We start from the raw sequence: 24,365 nt of genomic DNA, 5'->3' as shown, positions 1-24,365 counted from the left end.
GAGTCAGTTATGCCACAGCTTTTTAAAATATGTATATATTTCTTTATTGATTTCAGAGAGAAAGGGAAAGGGAGAGAGATAGAAACATAATGAGAATCATTGATTGGCTGCCTTTCCCCCCCCTCCGCCCCACCCCCCCTCCCTGCCATAGGGGATTTAGCCGGAAACCTGGGCATGTGCCCTGACTGGGAATCGAACCATAACCTCCTGGTTCATAGGTTAATGCTCAAGCACTGAGCCATGCTGGCCAAGCCACAGCTCTTTTTTGATCACCTCTCACCCCAGGTCCACAGTCTCTTCTGATGTTATATAACACACCATTTGGGGGCCATGGGCCAATGGTATGATTAGAGATTGCCTTGGGAATCCTGCTTCCTTCAGGCAGCCTTCATCTTCCATTCATTTTAGCTCCTTCATCCCCACTCCACCTCCTCATTTTCTGAGTGGTTAGTGAAAACTCTATTATTAGGTATGAAGGTTTTTAAAATCTCTTTTATAGCCACAAAACAAGCATATAATATAGTTTACAGTTAATGATTCTGCCCCTGGTCTGCTGTGCAATAAAGAGCAAGTCACTTAACCTTTCTGTGCTGAAGGAATCATTTAAAGAAAAATAATATTGGTCTCTTTCCCACCTTTTCAATCAGGTTCCTAGTGAAAATCATTAAGATGGACCCAAAAAACTTGGTAGCATTTCAGTAAAATATTTTATGAAAATATTTTATAATAACAGAGTTCAAATGGATGTGTTATGTATCCGCTCTCCCCTTGAGAGAGTTAATAGCCCTTCACTTGAAAAATCCAGTTACTGAAGTCTTATAATTTCTGCTGGTCATCAGAGAATTCAGAAACAGTACGAATCCATTTAAGAAAAAAAAAATGTTCACACCCTTAAATGAATTACAGTCAGCAGGACTAAGATCTAATTAAAAATGCTGCTGCCATCTAAGATTACTTATGAGCCAAAAACAAATTGCTTAAACCAAACAGAGTGACTCCCAAAGGCCCTGGAAGAGTGTTTGGGTTCTGAACACAGTTAGTATTTTCCTCCCAGACTTAAGCACCCAGATCTGGGGCCACTATTACCACAGAGGGTTTGTTTTTTTTTAAATCATTGAATGTTATTCAGGACTATCCCCAGGAAACAGACCCTTAGGAACAGGAAGACCTTGTAAAAATGTCTCCTTTTAGGAAAAAGAAGAGAAGTCAGGAAAAGGAGCTGCACGCTAGACAAGGAATTCACCAGGTACTAGACAGCATTACTCAGGGTTGCAGTTGAAAATGACTTCCTTTTTAAAGCCTTCCTTGATTCCATAAATTAACTCTTCACTTTTCCGTGCTGGGAATTACCAGGGCTGATCATTTTAAATCTTTTCCTAACACTTATTTTACTGACTTACACTGCTGTTAGTTATTGCCCCATTAATCTTTCTCCCCAAAATTGTAACTTCTTGCACATTTTTGTCTCCTCCTCACCCCCACCATTGTCTGGAATAGTTAATTATTGAATAATAACTCCTACTGTATATCAGGCAGTTAGCTACTGGGGAGAAAATGGATAGCAAAATCAGCAGCATTCTCTTCACTCATTGCTTAAAGTCTGAAATAGATAAGAGATACAACTGAATTAGCAATAACAACAACATGCCTTGCACTCTGTGAGACGAGCTGAGGTGTTGAGTAAGGGTTTATTTCGATGGTATGCCTGCATGATGAATTCCTCAAAGGCAGTATTTCCCAGGTAAAATGAAATGTGGGTTGTTCAGTAGCATTGCATTTGCCGTTGAACATGAATTCTTAGGAAGCTACGCTGCTAGCATTTTGAGTTTTTGATAAGAATCATGAGAGCCTCACCCCAGACTAGCTCCTCCAACTCCCCAGCTTTGCAGATTGTTCCTTTTAGTGAATATCTTTTCATATATTCCTAAGCCAATAGTTTTCTTATGCTATTTTTTCTTGTGCTAACACATGTGTGAGCCTCGCCATTCATGAGAAGTTCAAAGAACTGGACTTCTAGATGTGGACACATACAGCCAAAGCACACAACCTATTTTCAACACACAGTCCATTGAATTATGAACAAACAATTATGTAAATATTCAGGGACACTAAGAAAGTAAAAATCCAACTGATAATGATTGCTGACCCATTACATGTATGTTATTTTACAACTATGTAGTTATTTGAGAGTTTGGGGATTGTTAAATTAGACAAGGGTTTATTTCGATGGTTGCTGTTGTTACCTAAAAGCATTGCCTGCCCTTTGGTGAGTATAGGTAAAGATGAAGTGGGACAAGATAGAAAAACTATTTCTCATTCTTTGGCACATCCCGTGATTTCCAGCATAGTGTGAGCAGAAGGCACACTCTGCCCATTGTACAGATTATCATACCTTCCTAATCAATGAGGTCTTTTTCTAGATGACTAAAGTTTAAGTCATCTCCACTCAGTGAGGTTTCACCAAAATGTCCACTTACATATGATTTTGAATGTGCAAACATTACAGAGTTGTAGAAAAAGAAGTGAGGCTTATTAAAGGAAATCCATTTAAGTTACCTATAGTCTTCTTAATGTATCTATATCCACATTGCCCTATGCACAGAATCCAACCTCCCTTAAGTTTATTAGTGCATTAACAAACCCTTAAAAATAAAATTTTAACTAACTTGCATGTGTTATATAAACCTGGGTTTTCCATGATCCATCTAAATTTCCTTTTTCTAAATCAGAGGTGAAATGCTGATATTTTAAAGACCTTTTCAAACCCCTCCATAGATTTGTCCTCAGAGATTTTAGTTAGGATCATAACCTTGGTTCAAGTTGATGTTTGACACACTAGAGAGCATTTCCTTACTTTCCACAAGATCTTGTTTTTGCATGAGCCTGAACCTTTATAATAGCCACCTCTTTAGAATTAAGAGTGTCTAAAAGTTTCATGTGCATTTTTTTATAGGGATTCCAGTAGAGATAAGAAACACCTTTTGTTTCCAAAGTCAAATACTATCCAAAAGCATACCTGCTATTCGTATATACATTTATTTTCTGGTCTGTCACTAGTTGATAAGTAAAAGCATTATGTTCTGACACCTGAGATGATTTAACTTCAGGTGACTCGACGTCATGGCAACTCATTTCTTACAACCGCTTCACCTTTGACTCAGCTGCAAAAGTGGCTTTCCTTGTCTGAAGGGTAATACCCTTTCTGAAAAACTTATTGTGGTATTGATAGGTACTATTGGGAAGTAAGAGACCGAAGTTTTGTTGATGGCAATGGAGCCATGAACAATTAGATACCCTTGTCTATTGTTTTTTAGTACTGAGAGGATGAAAATGCTACGAGGACTAATGGAGGACAGGACAAAGCCTTTGGATATAAGGCTTCACTATAGAATCGAGGTTTTCCTTGTTCTGGCTTTAAGGGCTATTGGGGGAAATTTGGAGAATAGCTTGGTAGGATCTATCTCAACTTTAACAGGTTCTTTTCCAATATTATTTTATGTTAGTAAAATGTTTAGCCCACAAAGTGCCCAATACATTGTCAGCATCTTTATTTAGGGTCCTCATTAAATATAATGGAGAAAGGAAACATGTAACAGACAAAACTTGATTATGAAGAGATAAGTTCTCTGGAACCTCAAAAAACAGTCTACTTGGCATGCATTTAATTTTACAATTTCCACTTGAAAAGATGTTTTGAAATCCTTGGGAGTCTCTGCTTTTGTATTAGTTTTCTGTTGCTGCTCTAAATAACCCACTGTCTTAAAACAATTCCAATTTCTATGGGTTAGATTAGAAGGTTAACAGAGGTCTCACAAAGCTGAAAATCAAGATAGACAATTAGCAGGGGGTTCTAGTAGAGAATCTGTTTCCTTACCTTTTCCAGAGGCTCCCCACATTCCTTGGCAGTGGGCTCTTCCTCCAACCACCTCAGATCTCTGCAGCCCTTCCATAGCTGTGTCTCCGTCTGAATCTCTTCTCTCTCTCCCTCTACTCTTTTAAGGATCCTTGTGAATACATTGGGCCCACCTGGATAATCCAGGATACGCTCTACTTTAAGGTCAGCTGATTCACACACTCAGTTCCCTCCGCAAACTTAATCACCATTTGCCTTGTAATCTAAGATAGTCATAAGTTAAGATATGGACTTCCTTGGGGGGGGGGGGGGGGGTGGCGGGGGAGCATTGCTCTGCCTACCATAGCCTATTACATTTACTGGGGTGATATAGAAGAGAAAGGGATGTTTTTAGTGAAGGGCCCAAGGATTGTAGTTAATGTCTGGGAGCTAGGGAAACTCTGAGCGTTATTTGAATAGTTACCACCTGTGTTGTAGGTTTACTCTGAGGAAGAGGCTGAGCAAAGTTGGCAGGATTTAATTAACATAGAAAGTCAGCACCTGTATCTACCAGGCGCCGGGATTTTCCTTATGACAAACACCACTTCCGTACAACAAATGCAAAGTGAAAGCACACACAAACAAAAAAGGATGGAAATAAATGGCCTGATTCCAGCAAGAATACACAGCAAATGGGAACCGAAAACAAAATCCAGAAACCAGACTGTGACCAAATAGCGGAGGAACTCCATGCCTTGAGAGCAGAGGTCAGGCTCGCTGCTGACTTATCACTTTGGCATTAGCTCACCAACATGAGCCGCATGGCACAAGGGGCCTCCCTAGATACCATCCCTGGTGGAAGGCTGAATGCTGCACCTGTGAGCCTCGGGGAAAACTGTAACAATAAGCAAAGACCATCTGAATAAAACCAAATCAATCCAATTCAGAGTTTGCTATACAAAGCCATAGTCAGACCAAAAGGGGCACAGAGGCAGGCAGCAGAATGGAAAAGCCTTGGAGTGAGACAAAGGAAGTCCTCAGCTATGCGTTAAGACAAGAGGAGCATGGGATGTGGTTGGTTTGGGGAGCATAGTTGCATTTTTGGCTTTTTCTTGTTGTTCTTTGTTGAGAAGTGGGGAAAATTTTAGGGAGGCTGGTGGTCATTTATTAAGTCTTAACTGTTCTTGAAATATAGAGACAGCGGCATAACATAATAATTAAGATTTCACAAAATTATGGTCCCTGTCCATGACACATTTACCTTTGGCACATGACAAACAGTCCCGTTCCATGGAGATGTAAAGAGAATCAACATCCATCCATCTTTCATGTCTTATGATGGCACTTCTCCATCTTTATCTCTGCACAATAGCTCAGTTTCGAGTCCCTTTTTGTGTGTGACAGTCTATAGCGGAGCTCTTCTGTGAAATTTCACATTGATCCCAACATTACAACTTATTTGACACTTTACACTTTTATGTTCTTGAAGGAAGAATACACTGTACCAAATAAACTTGTTAATAAAGTGACAGCTAGTTTATCTCCTGCATGGTATCTATGGGTTATATCTTTCTATCTTATCCATAGGCAGGAAAATTCATTCTACATTTCATAAACCAAAGAAGAGTGAGAACAAAACAGACATTCTAAAATAACATCTAACAATTCTTTTTTAATATATTCTTATTTATTTCAGACAGAACGTGAGAGGGAAAAAGAGAGAAAAACATCAATGATAAGAGAGAACCATTGATTGATTGGCTGCCTCCTGCATACCCCGCACTGGGGATCAAACCCACAACCTAGGCATGTGCCCCGATTGGAATTGAACTGCGACCTCCTGGTTCATTGATCATTGAACTGTGACCTCCTGGTTTATTGATCAACACTCAACCACTGAGCCACGACAGCCAGGCTGCATCTGACAATTCTTAAAGACAGGTTCTCTATTGCATTTTAGATTATATTCCTATATACTATAGAAAATACGTAGACAATTATCCAAAATGTTATCTATCCTCTGATTCACATCCCTCCCCCCAAAATACAGGAAGAGGACAACTTGAAGATTATAAACACTGTTTGGGTGAAGAAAATACCACTTGAATTTTAAAGTACATTTCCTTAATGCTAATTTTGACCATAAAAAAAGATAAGGGAGAATTATATCAGTCAAGATAGACTAGGTTATGGTGCTGTAATAAACAATCTCAAGCCTCAAATGGTTTAAAATAGTATATTCATTTTCTATTGCTGCTCTAGCAAATTACTACAAACTTAGTGGCTTAAAATAACATAGTTTTATTATCTTAGAGTTCAGGAGGTCAGAGGTCTGCAATGGGTTTCACTGGGCTGAACTCATTCTGGAAGCTCAAGGGGAACATCTACTTCCTTCCCATTTCCAGTTTCTAGAAGCCACCTGAATCCCAGCCTCATCCTATAGCTTTGAAGCCAGCAATCACATCATTCCAACCTTTGCTCCATTAACATTTCAAGGACCCTTTCGAATATAAAAGGCCAACCCAGATAATCCAAGATAATATGTAACCCAGTCTCAAGGTCCTTAACTTGACCGTATCTGCAATGTCTCTTTAGCTACCTAGAGTAATAGGTTTCAGGAATTAGGACATGGACATCTTTGGGAAGACATTATTCTGTCTACCAAAAACAGCTCCTATTTGTTTCCTGTTCATGCCACATGCAGGGCCCATGGTAATCAGTCAGCCAACCAAGCTTCAGAGCAGCAAGTCTCTTGAGCAACGCCAGCTACAACAGGGGGGGGAAAGAGAACTCTCAAAAGCAATCAAATGCTTGGTCCTCAAGTCATACAAATCGTTTTGTTTACAATTCATTGCTCGGAACCAATCACATTGTCTCACATGATTTCAAAGTGTCACCCCGCCATGTGAAAGGAGGCAGAACCTGAAATACTCGATGAATGGGATTCCTATCACAGACCTCGTCTCATACCCAAATCCTCTGATCACCCACATTCCCCATGCAAATTGTGTTTTTTCTGCATCAAGAGAAACTGTGCTTGTCATTAGTGCTCTTCACCATTCAAATTACCATTCAGATGCCTGTCATGATCAGACTAATTCAGGGCCACACGTAGAAAGGAAATTTAAAAGATGTTCTAGGTATCTTCTACATGATAATGAGGAAACCCTAAGAGAGGTGGACAGTAGTAGTGAACAACCCAATAAGACTAAGGTGTTTGAACAAAAATGCCCTTATTGCATGCTTATTATAAAAGGTCTTGTAATCATGATATTCAATATCAAAACAATTTTAGTAGATTGATATTATCATTCTGAGGTGCTGGAAAAGTCTTATTTCTGGCTCTGAATGTTTGTTTCTTGGGTTTTCACTTTATAGTTATTAAGCCACATGTATTTTATTCATTTTTCTGTATATAACAGTTTACAATAAATGAAGAAAAGTTATTAAGCTCAAAGATAGTACATTCAATGCATAGCCTATATTATTTCAATTTAGGGAACTCAAATTATAATCTTTCCAAAGTTAAGCTATCTTTCAGAATACGATCTTCTCGTCCGTTGCATAGAGAAGTTAGTAGCGTTCTGATGCATTTGTACTGCTGACGACCAAGTCCGATCAGAAATGATGGACTTTCATTTATCTTCAGCTGATGGAGCCAGAAGCAAAAAATGTGAATGCTGTGCTTTGAGTAGCCAGTGACACGGCAGCCCCCACTCAGCTCTAGATTCTCTTCAGGAGAAGAGATGCCTTATCATCACTCTTCCCAAATCAGGTGATTATATCTAAAAGAGGGTACATTTATGAGATTTCCTCTGCCATTTAGCAAATCTGCTGATGAAAGCTGCAGCTGTGAATTCCCTCATGGGCACTGTGCCTCAGCTGGACACATGACAGAAATACTTGATAAAGAATGACTCGAGGTGTAAGAGCAAATTGCATAGGAAAGCAGATTGATTTTTTTATTTCATAAGTTCAGGCTACTGACTCCACTTTCAGTGTTGTAAGCTGAGACTCAGAAAGGGTTGCTAGGTGGCCTAAGGCCTCATGTCCAGTGAAGAGAGAAGGTGAGTCTGGATTCCTGTCGCCCAACACCCTGACGGATGTTTTTCCTTTCATGCTACCTGTACTCCCTGCACCCAAATTTGGAGGCTCTCGTGCTCATTACTGTCCTTATTTTTCCCCCGTTGTTTTAAAACGTACACTTTAGAACAGTGATGGCGAACCTTTTGAGCTCGGCGCGTCAGCATTTTGAAAAACCCTAACTTAACTCTGGTGCCGTGTCACATATAGACATTTTTTGATATTTGCAACCATAGTAAAACAAAGACTTACATTTTTGATATTTATTTTATATATTGAAATGCCATTTAACAAAGAAAAATCAACCAAAAAAATGAGTTCGCGTGTCACCTCTGACACGCGTGTCGTAGGTTCGCCATCACTGCTTTAGAGTTTATCCCACTTATATCACCATCAGAATCACGCAGAGTTAGTTCTTTCAGGGGTCAGAGTCCTCAATGGAAGTGAAAAAAAAAAACATTTTCAGAAGGAAATGGATATAAAATGTTAAGTGTTAGCATAAACTACTAGCTAAGAAAACCCAGCTTAATTTCTTAGTACTGGTTTAGCACTTTCAAACTGTGACAGTTAAATAGCCCGAAGATTAAAAAGCAAGCAGCCTTATTACAACTCCTGATTAGCTCATTTGAAAAATTTATGAAGATGCAACTGGACCTTTTTAATGGCATTTGTTACCCATTGTCTTTCCTGTATTTGACTGCTAACTTCATAATAGAAAATGAAAATGATAAAATTTAATGATTGAAGTATTTCAAAACAGCAACCAGTACAGCCTACATTTTACCTCTCTCCCAGCGGCAGAGCATCTATTATGCACAGTTGGACAAACCACTGGGTCCCCAAATGCAGAGAATAGTGCTCTTATCTCCCTGTGAATCAAGCACTGAGAATGAGAACAGCAACATTATACACAGTGTGCATTCAGAAGTTATATCAGGATATAATCAATTAAATATTGAGTAGAAATGTGAGTACTGAACATGGAAATGTCAGATGCATTTAAATGGACTCTAGAAAATCATATAGAAAAAAAATATTTTCTTCAGGATTCATCTCATTCTTGAAATAGGGCCCTCATGAAAACTAAAGTTTACTTTTTACTATATTTTCTCCATCCTCACGACTTTTCCCACTCCATAAAACCATTTTCTGTATAAAACCTTGTTATTTATCTGTAAAGACCTTACCCTTGGATGTAAGCTCCCTTGTGGTCTATTGAAGAAGCCACACGCGATGCTCTTTCTGTGTAATTCTTCAGAATTTTAGAATGTACCTGGAGCTCATCTTATTGAATAAGAGCTACACACCTACACAAGACAATTGAACTAAAATCTATGTTTCATGTTAAAATGAAATGGGCTTTACACCATGGCCGGTGTTCTCTGTATTTAGAGCATTGCCCTATGCATGGAAGGATCATAATTTTGATTCACAGTCAAAGGCAGGTACTTGGGTTACAGGTGCTATTGCCAGCCCCAGTAGGGCTGGCAACCAATTGTTGTGTCTCTTTCCCGTCCTTGTGCCCTCCCCTGCACTCTCCCTAAAAATCAGCGGAAAATATATCCTCAGTTGAGGATTAACAAAAGAAAAGAAAGAAATAGGTTTTATTTTTATTTTTTCTTTTAATTAAATCTTTATTGTTCAGATTATTACATTTGTTCCTCTTTCCCCCCCCACATAACTCCCCTCCTCCCAGTTCCTGCCCCACCCTCCGCCCTCACTCCCCACCCACTGTCCTCATCCATAGGTGCACGATTTTTGTCCAGTCTCTTCCCGCATCTCCCACACCCCTTACCCCCCAAGAATAGTCAGTCCATTCCCTTTCTATGTCCCTGATTCTATTATAATCAACAGTTCATTCTGTTCATCAGATTATTTATTCACTTGATTCTTAGATTCACTTGTTGATAGATGCATATTTGTTGTTCATAATTTGTATCTTTACCTTTTTCTCCCTCTTCCTTTTCTTAAAGGATACCTTTCAGCATTTCATATAATCCTGGTTTGGTGGTGATGAACTCCTTTAGCTTTTCCTTATCTATGAAGCACTTTATCTGACCTTCAATTCTGAATGATAGCTTTGCTGGATAAAGTAATCTTGGTTGTAGGTTCTTGGTATTCATCACTTTGAATATTTCTTGCCATTCCCTTCTGGCCTGCAAAGTTTCTGTTGAGAAATCAGCTGACAGTCGTATGGGTATTCCCTTGTAGGTAACTGAGTTTCTTTCTCTTGCTGCTTTTAAGATTCTCTCTTTGTCTTTTGCTCTTGGCATTTTAATTATGATGTGTCTTGGTGTGGTCCTCTTTGGATTCCTTTTGTTTGGGGTTCTCCGCGCTTCTTGGACCTGTAAGTCCATTTCTTTGACCAGGTGGGGGAAGTTTTCTGTCATTATTTCTTCAAATAGGTTTTCAATATCTTGCTCTCTCTCATCTTCTGGCACCCCTATAATTCTGATGTTGGTACGCTTGAAGCTGTCCCAGAGGCTCCTTACACTATCCTCGCATTTTTGGATTCTTTTTTCATTCCGCCCCTCCGGTTGGGTGTTTTTTGCTTCCTCGCATTTCAAATCATTGACTTGATTCTTGCACTCCTCTGGTCTGCTGTCGGGAGTCTGTATAATATTCGTTATTTCAGTCCGTGTATGCTTAATTTCTAGGTGGTTCCCCAATATAAGATCGAGGGTCTCATTAGTTTTCTTGTAGATCTCATTAAGTTTATCGGCGGCTTCTAAACAGTTCTTGAGAGACCTTAAAAGTGTGGTTCTGAACTCTATATCTTCCATTGACAATTTTGTCCTGTTTCTTTGTCTCCGCATTTTGTTATGCTTCCTTGGTGCACCCCCTAGTGGTCTTTGTGCGCAGTCTTGTAGTTAAGCCTTGATTGTTGTAGCTAATACCAGGGAGGGTTTGACCTCCAGGCCAAGTGGCTGTGAGAATCAGCTGTGTCTGCAGTGAGAGAACTTCTGTCCTCTAGGGAGGTGCTAATCTAGCCTTTGCCTGAGGCTATCCGGCAAATGCCTCTGTGCAGGGCTTGGGCGGGGCGGGTCGCACAGGATCAACAGGGTGGGCTGGAGAGAGCAGTTATGGCGGCTCTCAGTCCTGTCCCCAGGGGCTCTGACTCACAGAGTCCCAGCAACCACTGCAAACCTCAGAGAGAAAGCTGCACTCGCTCTGACCAAAGCCAGACAGTCCCGCTTCTCCCGTTTGAGTCTGGGTCCCTAAAGACTCGCCCCTATCTGGAGCTCAGAGTCTGCGACTCCCTCCCGATCGAAAACGCCAACCGCGCCCTCCGCCGCCAGCCCGCTCCGCGCGCGCACTCCGCACCTCAGAATTTGACTTCAGCACTGCGCCTCCTCTGAGTGTCCGTATGCGTTTCTCTTTCCTCCTAGTTGTAGGACCTCCACTCAGCCAGCGTTCCTGTGGTTCTGGGTGATGTCCCTTCTGTTTTCTGGTTTCACTTTTGAAGTAGTTGTTCAAAGCAGCAAACTCCGGTGTTAACCTATGCCGCCATCTTGGTTCTCCAGAAATAGGTTTTAAATGCAGCATGCTTCACCATAGACAAGATATGGAAATGGCGTGTCAATGAAGGAGTAATTAAAAAGGATATGATATATATAAAATACACACATTATTTGATACACATACACACACACAATGATACAATGGAATACCTTTTCAGCTCTGAGAACAAAAAAATACTATCATTTGCAACAAGATGAATGGAACTTGAGGTGATTATGCTAAGTGAGATAAGCCAGAAAAAGACAAATGCTATATGATCTCTCTTATACATAGAATCTAAAAAGAATGGGACTCAAAGAAACAGGGTGGAATGGTGGTTACCAGGGGCTGGGGAGTGGGAGATCTAATACACAACACAGTAATTACAGACTATACAACTGTATTATCATCAAGCTTGCTAAGAGAATAGATCTTAAATGTTCCCACCAGAAGAAATTAATATCTGACATGACAGAGGGGTTAGCTAACGCTACAGCAGCAATCATACTGCAATATAAATGTATCACATCATGTACTGTACCCTTAGATTTCACAACGCTACATGTTAATTATAGCCAAATAAAAATGGATAAACTCGTCTCTTGGTAGCAAGCGGGTACCACTCTTATAAACACCATTAATGGGTTTACAAACGTTTCTCAAAATGCATTACGGAAGTGCTATCTAAAAAATAGTAAGATAAAGAAGAGAAACAACAATCATCTAATTCACTTCTAGATTAATAATTGTGAAACAGTTTTAATAGGCAGAGCTATTTAGAAGCAGTTGCGCTTCAGTTAAAAAAGCAAACTATAGCACTTACACTTTTAAATGCCAATAGAAACTATTCTGAAGAAAGGCTAACTGTTGGTAACATCTTATTGCTTAGAATAAATGTGTTTTCTATGGTGTTGGTTAGGGTGTTTGGGGTTTTTTTTGTTTTTGTTTGTTTTTTTAAGATAAATTATGGTTTAGTTGCTCTGTGGCAAATACTTATTAAAACAAATTTTAGGCCCTGACCGGTTTGGCTCAGTGGATAGAGCATCAGCCTGCGGACTCAAGGGTCCCAGGTTCGATTCCGGTCAAGGGCATGTACCTTGGTTGTGGGCACATCCCCAGTGGGGAGTGTGAAGGAGGCAGCTGATCGCTGTTTCTCTCTCACCGATGTTTCTAACTCTCTATCCCTCTCCCTTCCTCTCTGTAAAAAATCAATAAAATATATTTTTAAAAAAACAAATTTTAGGAAGAAATTTCATATGGCCTGAAACACTTAATGTTCATTCTTACACAAATTAACATCACAGGCTTTAAATCCACAGAAAAGAGGATTTATAATGAAAAATGCAATAGCACTGTCACTCTGGCAGAAGTGACAAATCTGTTATAATTGAGGTCATAGTGCTTCATTAATTCAAATGCAAAAATAGCCGATGAGTAGGCAACATGAAAGGAAATGCACTGCATGTAAGTAAAGCCATTATCAAATCTTTCCATTTTATGAATTCCCTCAATAATAATAATCTAACTATAATGTATCTGTTCTTTTGTTGTTGTGTTTTATTTTCTATTTTCTTTTTCCTCCAATACTATTTATGCATCCTATACCCTTTTCTTCCATCTCCACCCACCCCCCTCACCTGTATCTGTTCTTAATCTCATATAGCCCAAACAGATTTTATTACCCAGCGTATTTCATCTGAAGATTCCCTCTAGTCATCTGAAGATTCCCTCTAATAGTACACACTCTAGTTAAAGTTATATCTTCCTAATAAAACTACAGATTCCTTAAGAGCAGGACTTTGGGAGGTTGCGCATCAGTGATGGCAGAGTTGGAATGTGCATTGGAGGTTGAGGAGACCAGCCACAGTGCGAACCCAGCTGTATGTGGTGTGACCAGGAGGAGGGTCCTGACAAGGTCGTTTTCTCCAGGCTTCCTGTTGATCTGAGAGCCATTCACCACCCTTACCATGATTTCATCTCCTGCTTAGTTAGGGAGAGTTTCTACTGTGGGCAGCCAAGAACTCTCTCCGGTAAGCCAGAAATAATAAAAGGGCAAAAAGTGCAGGCTTTCCAGTTGTCAGCCATTTAACAGTGTGATTTAAGAGGTAAACTCAGGGCGGTTGTTCCTAAGCTTTGGGCCATGAAGAGCTGGGATGATAAGTCTATTCCATTTATGGTGTTTTTGAATCTAAGCACCCATCACATATTTTCAGGAGGCCAGAAAAAGAGCATGTGTGTCGCATTATAAACCACTCTTTCAGGTGAAGATGCTGAATTGTTTAATAAAATATCAATTTATTTAAAGAGTTACAGAATAGGAAGCTTTCATCATTCTGTATTTTCTCAAGCAAGACAGAAGAACTACTGTCACTTGGAGGTCTAATAAACTAATTCATCTTTTCAAAGAACAGCATACTCAAAAAAGGGCTGCAACACTGTTAGCGATCTTTTCTTTTTCACATAGAAAGAGTTATCAGGTTATTTTCAACCTAAATGTTCTAAATAATCCATGAAACCAATGAACACCTTCTAAATCAGCACATGCACTCCTGAATACTAGCAAGCAATGGCAGACAGCTCAGTGACAGACGGGAGAAAGACCTGTGTGAGATAAACATAAAAACCAGCTCACCGTTATTGACATTACGAAGTTGCAACTTGAAGCAACTGCAGCAGTCACCCAGGTGTTTTTAAGATTAGTCTTAAAAAAAAAAAACAACCAAATTAAAATATATAAAAACCATGTCAAAGATAGAAAATGACTCACAATTGACCTGAAAAAGCAGACACAGGCAGGACAGCAACCTTTACTCTATTATAATGCTCTTCTGGGATGTGTATAATACATTTTAGAAAGAACTACCATAAGGAAACCTAAATCACATTGTAGCTGTACATATATTTTATTATTTTGCTATACATTTAAATGAACAGATTAGTATCTATTTACATTTCATTGGATATCAGAGTTCATATAACTTCTACTAAAGAAAATACTTTGGATGTTAATAAAGTGAAGCATCTGAAATAAAATAAAAACAGATTTTGTGCTCTACACTAAGTAGACAAATCATGTGAATATTTCCCCCTTGAGCTTTGAATGAGGCTTTCCTTACATTTTTAAGACATTTTAATCCCATTCTTGTTTCCTTTAAGGATTTTACTTACATGTATTACACACATCTCATGGGTCCATTCTTTAATTATCTATAATATGAAACTAACTGTATCTGCTTTATTGGAAAACTCAGACTCTTCAAAAGAATGTGCAAAATTTCTGATTCATGGCTTGAGTTGTTTCTTTTTTAGTTTTTTTTTTACTTTTAGTATTATTAATATCACTAAAGGATGAATTCAGATCTTCAGTCTATCATTTTGGTTTGCAGGGTAAACTTATAATATATTGCCTGTGTTAGAACATCCTAGGTAATGAATAGATTAAAAATAAATATAATTAAAAGTAATCATTGAATAGTTTTATTTCTAGCATTGTAAGACCTAATATCCCCATGAAAATAACAAAATGTGTGGAATAAAATTATAAAAAACATTATGAATGTTGGCATGAGACAGCAATACAGTGAGGAAATCAGGACAGCAAATGAGCCAAGGTAGAGATCCAGAGAGGGACGTGGAATACCTGAAGTTGCCCTTGCGCTTCTGAGCATTTTCCAAAGCACAGTGAACTTGACCTTCCAGGGTTCAGGGACAGGAAAGTTAACTCAGCCTCACTTTATCCCTCTAAGACAGTGGTTCTCAACCTTGGCTGCACAGTAGAATCACCTGGGAATCTTTTTAAAATCCTGATCAGGAGTTTAAAAAGATTCCCAGGTGATTCTAATGTGCAGCCAAGGTTGAGAACCACTGCTCTAAGAGGAAGTCTTGGTAAAATGGTGGACTATGAAATCTCCATCCCAACAAGTCTATAATTAAACTGTCAGTCTCAAAACTACAAGCTCAATGGAGAGGAGAAAATTTCTCTCATGAATTTTAAACCACAAGCTATCCAACATGTAGGATTTTTTTTTTTCTTTTTAACTAGTTCATACCATCTGAGTCGCCAAAACTTAAGAATTATGTTCTAAATGTCTAAATTGCTAATGTAAATACTTTCAGGATGAATTCACCTTAAACCCAGCTTTCAAACAACTTCCACAGATCAAGTTCCAAGGAAACTATATACCTACTAGGGGCCCGGTGCACGAAATTCGTGCACTGTGTGTGTGGGGGGTGGGGGGGAGTGTCCCTCAGCCCAGCCTGCCCCCTCTCACATACTGGGAGCCCTCAGGCATTGACCCCCATCACCCTCCAATCGCAGGATCGGCCCCTTGCCCAGGCCTGACGCCTCTGACAGAGGCGTCAGGCCTGGGCAGGGGACCCTCATTTCCCCCCATCACTGGTTCTGCCCCCAGCCCAGGCCTGATGCCTCTGGCCCAGGCATCAGGCCTGGGCAGGGGACCCCCAGACCCCTCCAATTGCTGGCTCTGCCCCTTGCCCAGGCCTGATGCCTCGGCCAGAGGCATAGACCCCCATCACCCTCCGATCGCCTGATCGGCCCCTTGCCCAGGCCTGATGCCTCCGCCAGAGGTGTCAGGCTTGGACAGGGGACCCCCATCTCCCCTCGATCACTGGCTCTGACCCCCGCCCAGGCCTGAGGCCTCTGGCCCAGGAATAATGCCTGGGCAGGGGACCCCCATCTCCCTCTGATGCTTGCTCCACCCCCTGCCCAAGCCTGACGCCTCTGATCCAGGCTTCAGGCCTGGGCAAAGGGACCATCATATCCCCCCAATCTGCGGCTCCGCCCCCCACCCAGGCCTGATGCCTCTGGCCCAGGCATCAGACCTGGGCAGGGGACCCCCAGCTCCCCGCGATTGCAGGCTCCGCCCCTGCCCAGGCCTAACGCCTCTGGCCTAGGCGTCCGGCCCAGGCAGCGGGGACCCGCAGCTGCAGCGGCCCCACAATCGTGGGCTCCGCTTTAGGCCCAGGCAAGGGACCCCTAGCTCCTGGGACTGCCAGCTTCGACCATGCCCAGCTCCCATCGCTGGCTCCACTCCTACTTCCTGCTATCACTGGCCAGGGCGGAAAAGGCACCTGATTCTCCGATCATGTACTACCCTTTGGATTTGAATGATTCAAAAAACATGTCCACAGTTGGATTTATATGCTTCATAAATGTATATATTTCTGTGGAGGTATTTTAAACTAAGTTATAAACATTATAACACTCACTTCTAAATATCTTATTATCTCTAAAATACAATTATTTTCCTATTGAATTTATTTGTGATTTTATGAAATACTTATTCTCAAACATGAATTCAATTTTGATATTTTCCTTAAGCACTTATTTTGCTCTCCCCTTTTTAATCAAGTGTGCATAATAATATCCTCTAGGTTGGTATTTCATCAACATTTTATAATAAATCATTTTGTGGTTAAGTAACATTAGAAAATGCTGATTAGGTTAATCTCAAGGATGTGGTTATTCATCATTATTCATCATTTTAGTAATACTATGTTGATGTTAGTCACCCAGGTAAAGTTTATTGTATGTTGATGTTAGTCACCCAGGTAAAGTTTATTGATGCTATAGTTTTGTGATTTCTGTCCATGTGAAACCAAAAAGAATCATGCCTCAAGGATAGTAAGTTTTAAATATTATTTTTAACAACATTTTTTAGCTCTTTTAGTTTGAGCCCTTCCCTACTTCATTCCTTGGAGATATCCTCCCCCCCCCCCCCCCCACCCCACACCTTTTTTTTTTCTGGGCTGTGGTCATGTTTCCCCAGAAAATGTATTTTCTTTATCTTTAATACCTGGTAAGAACTAACGTAAGTGTTAATATAAATGAGTCCACCCCTACCCTTCTTTCTATCTTTATTCATAGCCAGTTCTACATAATAGAACCATTGTGTAGTTAGCTTGCACGTACACTCCCAGCCCAGAATCCTGCAAGGATATTCACTGTCTGCTTCCTCAAACTACATGAAACTAGAACTCCCCATTATCGTATCTCTTTATCAGCATTACAAATTAAAATCCTACTGGTCTGTATTTGTCATTTTTTATACATAAGGCTCTATTTTTTAGCCTAGTGCTCTTTGAGTTTAGTCAAATATATTTGACAACTTTCAAGCAAGTGCCTGCCATCAAAGCCTTCACATATGACACTCACCCTAACCAGAATGCCCTCCCAATTTCTTTTGAGAAACACTGTTATATTTTCTTTTTTTAAAATGCCTTTATTGATTAAGTTATTACATATGTGTCCTTATCCCCACATTGCCCCTCCCCATCCTCCCCCAATCATGCCCTCACCTCCCTGTTGTCTGTGTCCATTGGTTAGGCCTATATGCTTGCATAAAAGTCCTTTGGTTGATCTCTCTCCCTTACCTCCACCCTCCCCTACCTTCCCTCTGAGGTTTGATGGTCTGATCAATGCTTTTCTTTTTCTTTTCTTTTTTTGCCGCTCTACCATTAAAGTTTTTTATTGATGATCTTTTCAAAATAGGCATTTGTGTTTTATAATCTGATTATATGTACTGTTTTGTATTACATTTTCATTTAGTTTTTTTAAATTGTTTTATTGCTTAAAGTATTACAAAGAGTATTACATATGTCTCCTTTTTTTCCCACCCTTAACAATCCCCCGGCCTCCCCTACCCCCTAGTGTCTTGTCTTATGTCCATTGGTTATGCTTATATGCATGCATACAAGTCCTTCGGTTGATCTCCCCCCACCCCACCCCCCCACCCCCGCCTGCCCCTCAATCCTCCCCAGCCTTCCTGCTGTAGTTTGACAGTCCTATTGTAGTTTGTAGTTCGAGGCAGCTCTGCCTCTGTATCTATTTTTGTTCATAAGTTTATAATGGTCTTTATTATCCATGAGTGAGTGAGATCATGTGGTGTTTTTCCTTCATTGACTGGCTTATTTCACTTAGCATAATGCTCTCCAGTTCCATCCATGCCGTTGCAAATGGTAAGAGTTCCTTCTTTTTTACAGCAGCATAGTATTCCATCGTGTAGATGTACCACAGTTTTCTAATCCATTCATCTACTGATGGGCACTTAGGCTGTTTCCAGATCTTAGCTATGGTGAATTGTGCTGCTATGAACATATATATAACAGATACAGTCCTTGGTTGCATAAATTTTAGAAGCTAAAAGGATGAGCATGTATAGCAATCATGCTGCCCACCTTAGGAGGGAACATTAAAAAAACTCATAGTGTTGCTATGAAAAAGGTAGGGCAGGTATAGGCAAATATAATTTTCTCTGAAAACTATATCCTGTAAGGAATCTGCATTGTAAGGAAATTGTATTAAGTGTACAATTTCATTTTTAGTAGGGACTCATTTAAAAATAAATGCCATAAGAAAATTAGACACAACATGTATTTTTTAAACAGAATATTTCTGCCAGATAAAGAATCTGGGTAGATGATGATAATATATAGTGAGATAGGAAAATTTTGTTGCCTGCAATGACACCAAGGAGATAAATGACAGTATTACCAATGAGCGTCTGTAGTGGTGGTGACCTGTGCCAATCCTCCCTTCAATCAATAAAAATGTGCTAGATTGAAGGGTTGTTTTTTTTCCCTCAGGGAAGCCTAAACAGTTACTTCACTAATGATCCCAATTTCGACCAGTGACCCAGAAATGAAACACTACATCTCACCAAACTCTTAGAGTGCACTATAAACAAGACTTACAAAATGTCATGTCCTTGAAAACATGAAATCTAACATGCTGGTATGTGTCCTATACTCAGAATTGGGTTCAGAAAGAAGTTGTTTGCCGTAACCGGTTTGGCTCAGTGGATAGAGCGTCCGCCTGCGGACTCAAGGGTCCTGGGTTCGATTCCGGTCAAGGGCATGTACCTTGGTTGTGCAGGAGGCAGCTGATCGATGTTTCTCTCTCATCGATGTTTCTAACTCTCTATCCCTCTTCCTTCCTCTCTGTAAAAAAATCAATAAAATGTATTTTTTTTAAAAAAAAGAAATTGTTTAATGGGCCACAGAAGGAGGCTAGGTCTATTATTAAAAGAAACTCCCTTATAAGTAAAACAATAGAAAAATCTGAAATGTGAAGTTTCTGTGGTACAAGATCAACCACTCAATTCCTTTCATAACGTAGTGGTGCCATTTAAAGATTATTTATAGCTCTGAGGAGACTACATGGTTTTTGAAAGGTGTTGATCTGGGAAATCTTAGAAAGTCCAGGTTTGTTCGCATACAAAAAGTAATTTAGCACTAGCTGATTGCCTGATTTTAAAAATTTCAAATAATTATGATGACCCATTTCTTAAGAAAACAATTTTGCTTGACAATTTATATCTTGAAACGTACTGTTTTTTATTCTCATAGCCAAAGAGAAATACAAATTTCAACCTAACAAATATTCAATTTCATTATAGTATATATGAAAATGATGTTGATATTATTTATTCTTTATCATTTTTATGTTTTTGAGGAAGGTCTTTTATCATACATGATTTGCAAATATTTCATTGCATCCATGTTTTGCCTCCTCATTCTCTTAACAGTATTTTTTAAAGTCCAATTTGTCAGTTTTTTCTGTTATGGATTTTGCTTTTGATATTTTAATCTAAGTAATATTTGCTTAAACCAAAGTCACAAAGGGTTTAGTCCTATATTTTACTCTAGAAGTTTTATAATTTTTCATTTACCATTTAGGTCTGTGGCACAGTTTGAGTTAAAGTTTAAACATGACGTGCTTCATATGCAGGTTCATTTTTTGCATATGGATATCCAGTTGGTATTGCACCATTTGCTGAAAAACTTCACTGTATACATTGAATTGCATTTGCACCTTTGCTGGCAAACAATGGATGATCTTTCTGTAGGTCTATTTCTGGATTCTCTATTTAGTTTCCTTATCTATATATCTATACTTGTGCCTTTACCAGCTGTCAGCAAATTATTTCTATAAAAGGTCAAATAGTAAATATATTAGACATTTTTAGTTAATTTTCGTGAATTTAACTTTAAATTTACATAACCACATGGGACCTGCATCTACCATATTGGACTGAGCAAGTATAAAAGGAAGTATTTATATCAGTATTTGATAACTCAAGGGTACATACTGTAATCACTATACTAGGGGATTAAAAAAAGGAAAAATGTTTAATTACTAAGCTTATTAGGTGTAAAGGTAGAATGATAAACATATTCATTTAGTCTCAAAGAAATCAATTTAAAAAGAATAGAAATCAAATATTTAAACATAACTAAAGGAAAAGCATTTAAAGCTATACTATAGAAACACAAGCAAAGCTGATTTAACTATATCATTAAACATATAGGTTTTAATGTAAAAAACTTTACTATACATGAAGAGGATTTTTACAGTGTTAAAGGTTTCAGTCTGTGACAACATCATAACAATTTTACTTTTATATACCCTAAAATGTAAAAAGTAAAACTGGACAAAACTAAAATCAGAAACAGATCATTTGACAATCATATTGCAAGATTTTAACAAATATCTGTCAATAACAGATAATATATATGTTATAACATGTAATAATATGATAAATATAATATTGTTTTATAGATACATATATATAATTATATTTAAAATATGAATATAATTTACAATAGCCAAACCCAGGAAAATGACATGTTTTTAAGGTTTTTTTTTTTTTTATTAAATCTTTATTGTTCAGATTATTACATTTGTTCCTTTTTTTTCCCCCCATAACTCCCCTCCTCTCAGTTCCCGGCCCACCCTCCGCCCTCACTCCCCACCCACTGTCCTCATCCATAGGTGCACGATTTTTGTCCAGTCTCTTCCCGCATCTCCCACATCCCTTTCCCCCACAAGAATAGTCAGTCCATTCCCTTTCTATGTCCCTGATTCTATTATAATCACCAGTTCATTCTGTTCATCGGATTATTTATTCACTTGATTCTTAGATTCACTTGTTGATAGATGCATGTTTGTTGTTCATAATTTGTATCTTTACCTTTTTCTTCCTCTTCCTCTTCTTAAAGGATACCTTTCAGCATTTCATATAATCCTGGTTTGGTGGTGATGAACTCCTTTAGCTTTTCCTTATCTGTGAAGCTCTTTATCTGACCTTCAATTCTGAATGATAGCTTTGCTGGATAAAGTAATCTTGGTTGTAGGTTCTTGGTATTCATCACTTTGAATATTTCTTGCCATTCCCTTCTGGCCTGCAGTTTCTGTTGAGAAATCAGCTGACAGTCATATGGGTATTCCCTTGTAGGTAACTGAGTTTCTTTCTCTTGCTGCTTTTAAGATTCTCTCTTTGTCTTTTGCTCTTGGCATTTTAATTATGATGTGTCTTGGTGTGGTCCTCTTTGGATTCCTTTTGTTTGGGGTTCTCCGCGCTTCTTGGACCTGTAAGTCCATTTCTTTGACCAGGTGGGGGAAGTTTTCTGTCATTATTTCTTCAAATAGGTTTTCAATATCTTGCTCTCTCTCATCTTCTGGCACCCCTATAATTCTGATGTTGGTACGCTTGAAGCTGTCCCAGAGGCTCCTTACACTATCCTCGCATTTTTGGATTCTTTTTTCATTCCGCCCCTCCGGTTGGGTGTTTTTTGCTTCCTCGCATTTCAAATCATTGACTTGATTCTTGCACTCCTCTGGTCTGCTGTCGGGAGTCTGTATAATATTCGTTATTTCAGTCCGTGTATGCTTAATTTCTAGGTGGTTCCCCAATATAAGATCGAGGGTCTCATTAGTTTTCTTGTAGATCTCATTAAGTTTATCGGCGGCTTCTAAACAGTTCTTGAGAGACCTTAAAAGTGTGGTTCTGAACTCTATATCTTCCATTGACAATTTTGTCCTGTTTCTTTGTCTCCGCATTTTGTTATGCTTTCTTGGTGCACTCCCTAGTGGTCTTTGTGCGCAGTCTTGTAGTTAAACCTTGATTGCTGTAGCTAATACCAGGGAGGGTTTGACCTCCAGGCCAAGTGGCTGTGAGAATCAGCTGTGTCTGCAGTGAGAGAACTTCTGTCCTCTAGGGAGGTGCTAATCTAGCCTTTGCCTGAGGCTATCCGGCAAATGCCTCTGTACAGGGCTTGGGCCGGGTGGGTCGCACAGGATCAACAGGGTGGGCTGGAGAGAGCAGTTATGGCGGCTCTCAGTCCTGTCCCCAGGGGCTCTGACTCACAGAGTCCCAGCAACCACTGCAAACCTCAGAGAGAAAGCTGCACTCGCTCTGACCGAAGCCAGACAGTCCCGCTTCTCCCGTTTGAGTCTGGGTCCCTAAAGACTCGCCCCTGTCTGGAGCTCAGAGTCTGTGACTCCCTCCCGATCGAAAACGCCAACCGCGCCCTCCGCCTCCAGCCTGCTCCGCGCACGCCGCACCTCAGAATTTGACTTCAGCACTGCGCCTCCTCTGAGTGTCCGTATACATTTCTCTTTCCTCCTAGTTGTAGGACTTCCACTCAGCCAGCGTTCCTGTGGTACTGGGTGATGTCCGTTCCGTCTTTTATTTTCACTTTTGAAGTAGTTGTTCAAGGCAGCAAACTCCAGCATTAACCTATGCCGCCATCTTGGTTCTCCTGTTTTCCTTTCTCATGTTTTTAAGGTTTTTTAAAAGGCAGATCTAAACTATCATGTTAAAAAGAAGAAATTTTTTTAAGAAGAGAGGGGACAACGGCGGGCGAGCAGGAGAGTTGCAAGTCCCTGAGCGGGCTGCTGAGCGGCCTGGCTCAGAAAGATTTCCACAGGCACCCGGACATTACAGGCATTACGGAGGAGCTGCTGCGGAGCCAGCTCTACCTGGAGGTGCCACCCGAGGAGTTCCAGCCTTTTCTGGTGAAGATGAGGGGGATTCTTAAGTCTGTTGCATCTGCAGACATGGATTTTAACCAGCTGGAAGCATTCTTGACTGCTCAAACCAAAAAGCAAGGAGGGAATCACATCTGATCAAGCTGCTATCATTTCTAAATTCTGGAAGAATCATAAGACAAAGATCCGAGAGAGCCTGATGAACCAGAGCTGCTGGGACAGTGGGCTTCAGGGCCTAAGCTGGAGAGTTGATGGCAAATTACAGTCGAGGCACTCAGCTCAGATACACACCCCTGTTGCTATAATGGAGCTGGAAATAGGGAAACGTGGACAGGAATCTGAATTTCTGTGTTTGGAATTTGATGAGGCCAAGGTCAACCAAGTTCTGAAGAAGCTCTCAGAGGCAGAAGACAGTATCAGCACACTGACACAGCCAGCCTGGCTGAAAATGCACTTGTGGAAGCCAAGGTGTTCATGATCTGTTTTGTTTTCTTTAAATATCATTCACCCATTAGTATTAAATCCTCAAATTCAAATTTGCCTGCCTCTGCTTGCTGGGACTTATTTTTTCCATTTACTCTTATAGTTGTTCTACTGCAAAGGCTCTTACACTTCAGCATGTAGAGGTACTTGTAACAGCATTTTTTTTTTTAAAAAAAGGAGGTGTCCAGAACCCTATCCCCAGAGACTTGGATTCAGGTTGGCTGGGGTCAACTTTAGAAACCCATATTATGGTGGTTTGTTCCTGAGTAGGATTTCAGGAATATATACATGATAAATTATAAAAGAATTAGAAAACATTTTATACAAGCAAATACAAAGCTGACCAAATACTGTGTATCTTGAGCTGACACTTAGAGATTTGCTGACCCTTGACAGTAAAACCAGAGATGCTTCTGGAACTGACTCAGGTATTTGAGTTAGTTCTACCCAAATCTGGGGGATCTGGTTTGATCTGAGCTACTGAGAAACATGGGGTTTTTTAGAACCTAGAAATAAAATTATCTCATCACAAAGGGACTCCCTCACCTCAAGTCAGGACTGGGGGAAGAGAAAAATGTCACTGGAGGTGATGTGAGGTTCTTTACCTCAGAAAATTTTACTTGAGTCATCAAATAAAAACTCTTTCAGAAAATATCTGCAGCCCAGCCGATGTGG

At 39.8% G+C, this 24,365-nt stretch overlaps 1 pseudogene across 1 annotated transcript in view; it reads left to right on the top strand.

Annotated features, from left to right (window-relative positions):
* Nucleotides 1-23,685, top strand: part of LOC308520263 (COMM domain-containing protein 1-like) — a 31,727-nt pseudogene extending 8,042 nt beyond the window's left edge. The window contains exon 2 of the transcript in view: nucleotides 23,063-23,685. The product of the transcript in view is annotated as a COMM domain-containing protein 1-like (transcript). The remainder of the gene's footprint in view (nucleotides 1-23,062) is intronic.
* The last annotated feature ends 680 nt before the right edge of the window (nucleotides 23,686-24,365 follow it).

The sequence above is a fragment of the Myotis nattereri genome (assembly GCF_964212035.1).
Source record: "Myotis nattereri genome assembly, chromosome: 5".
In the NCBI taxonomy this organism is placed as follows: domain Eukaryota; kingdom Metazoa; phylum Chordata; class Mammalia; order Chiroptera; family Vespertilionidae; genus Myotis; species Myotis nattereri.
This window is presented reverse-complemented; position numbering and strand designations above follow the sequence as displayed.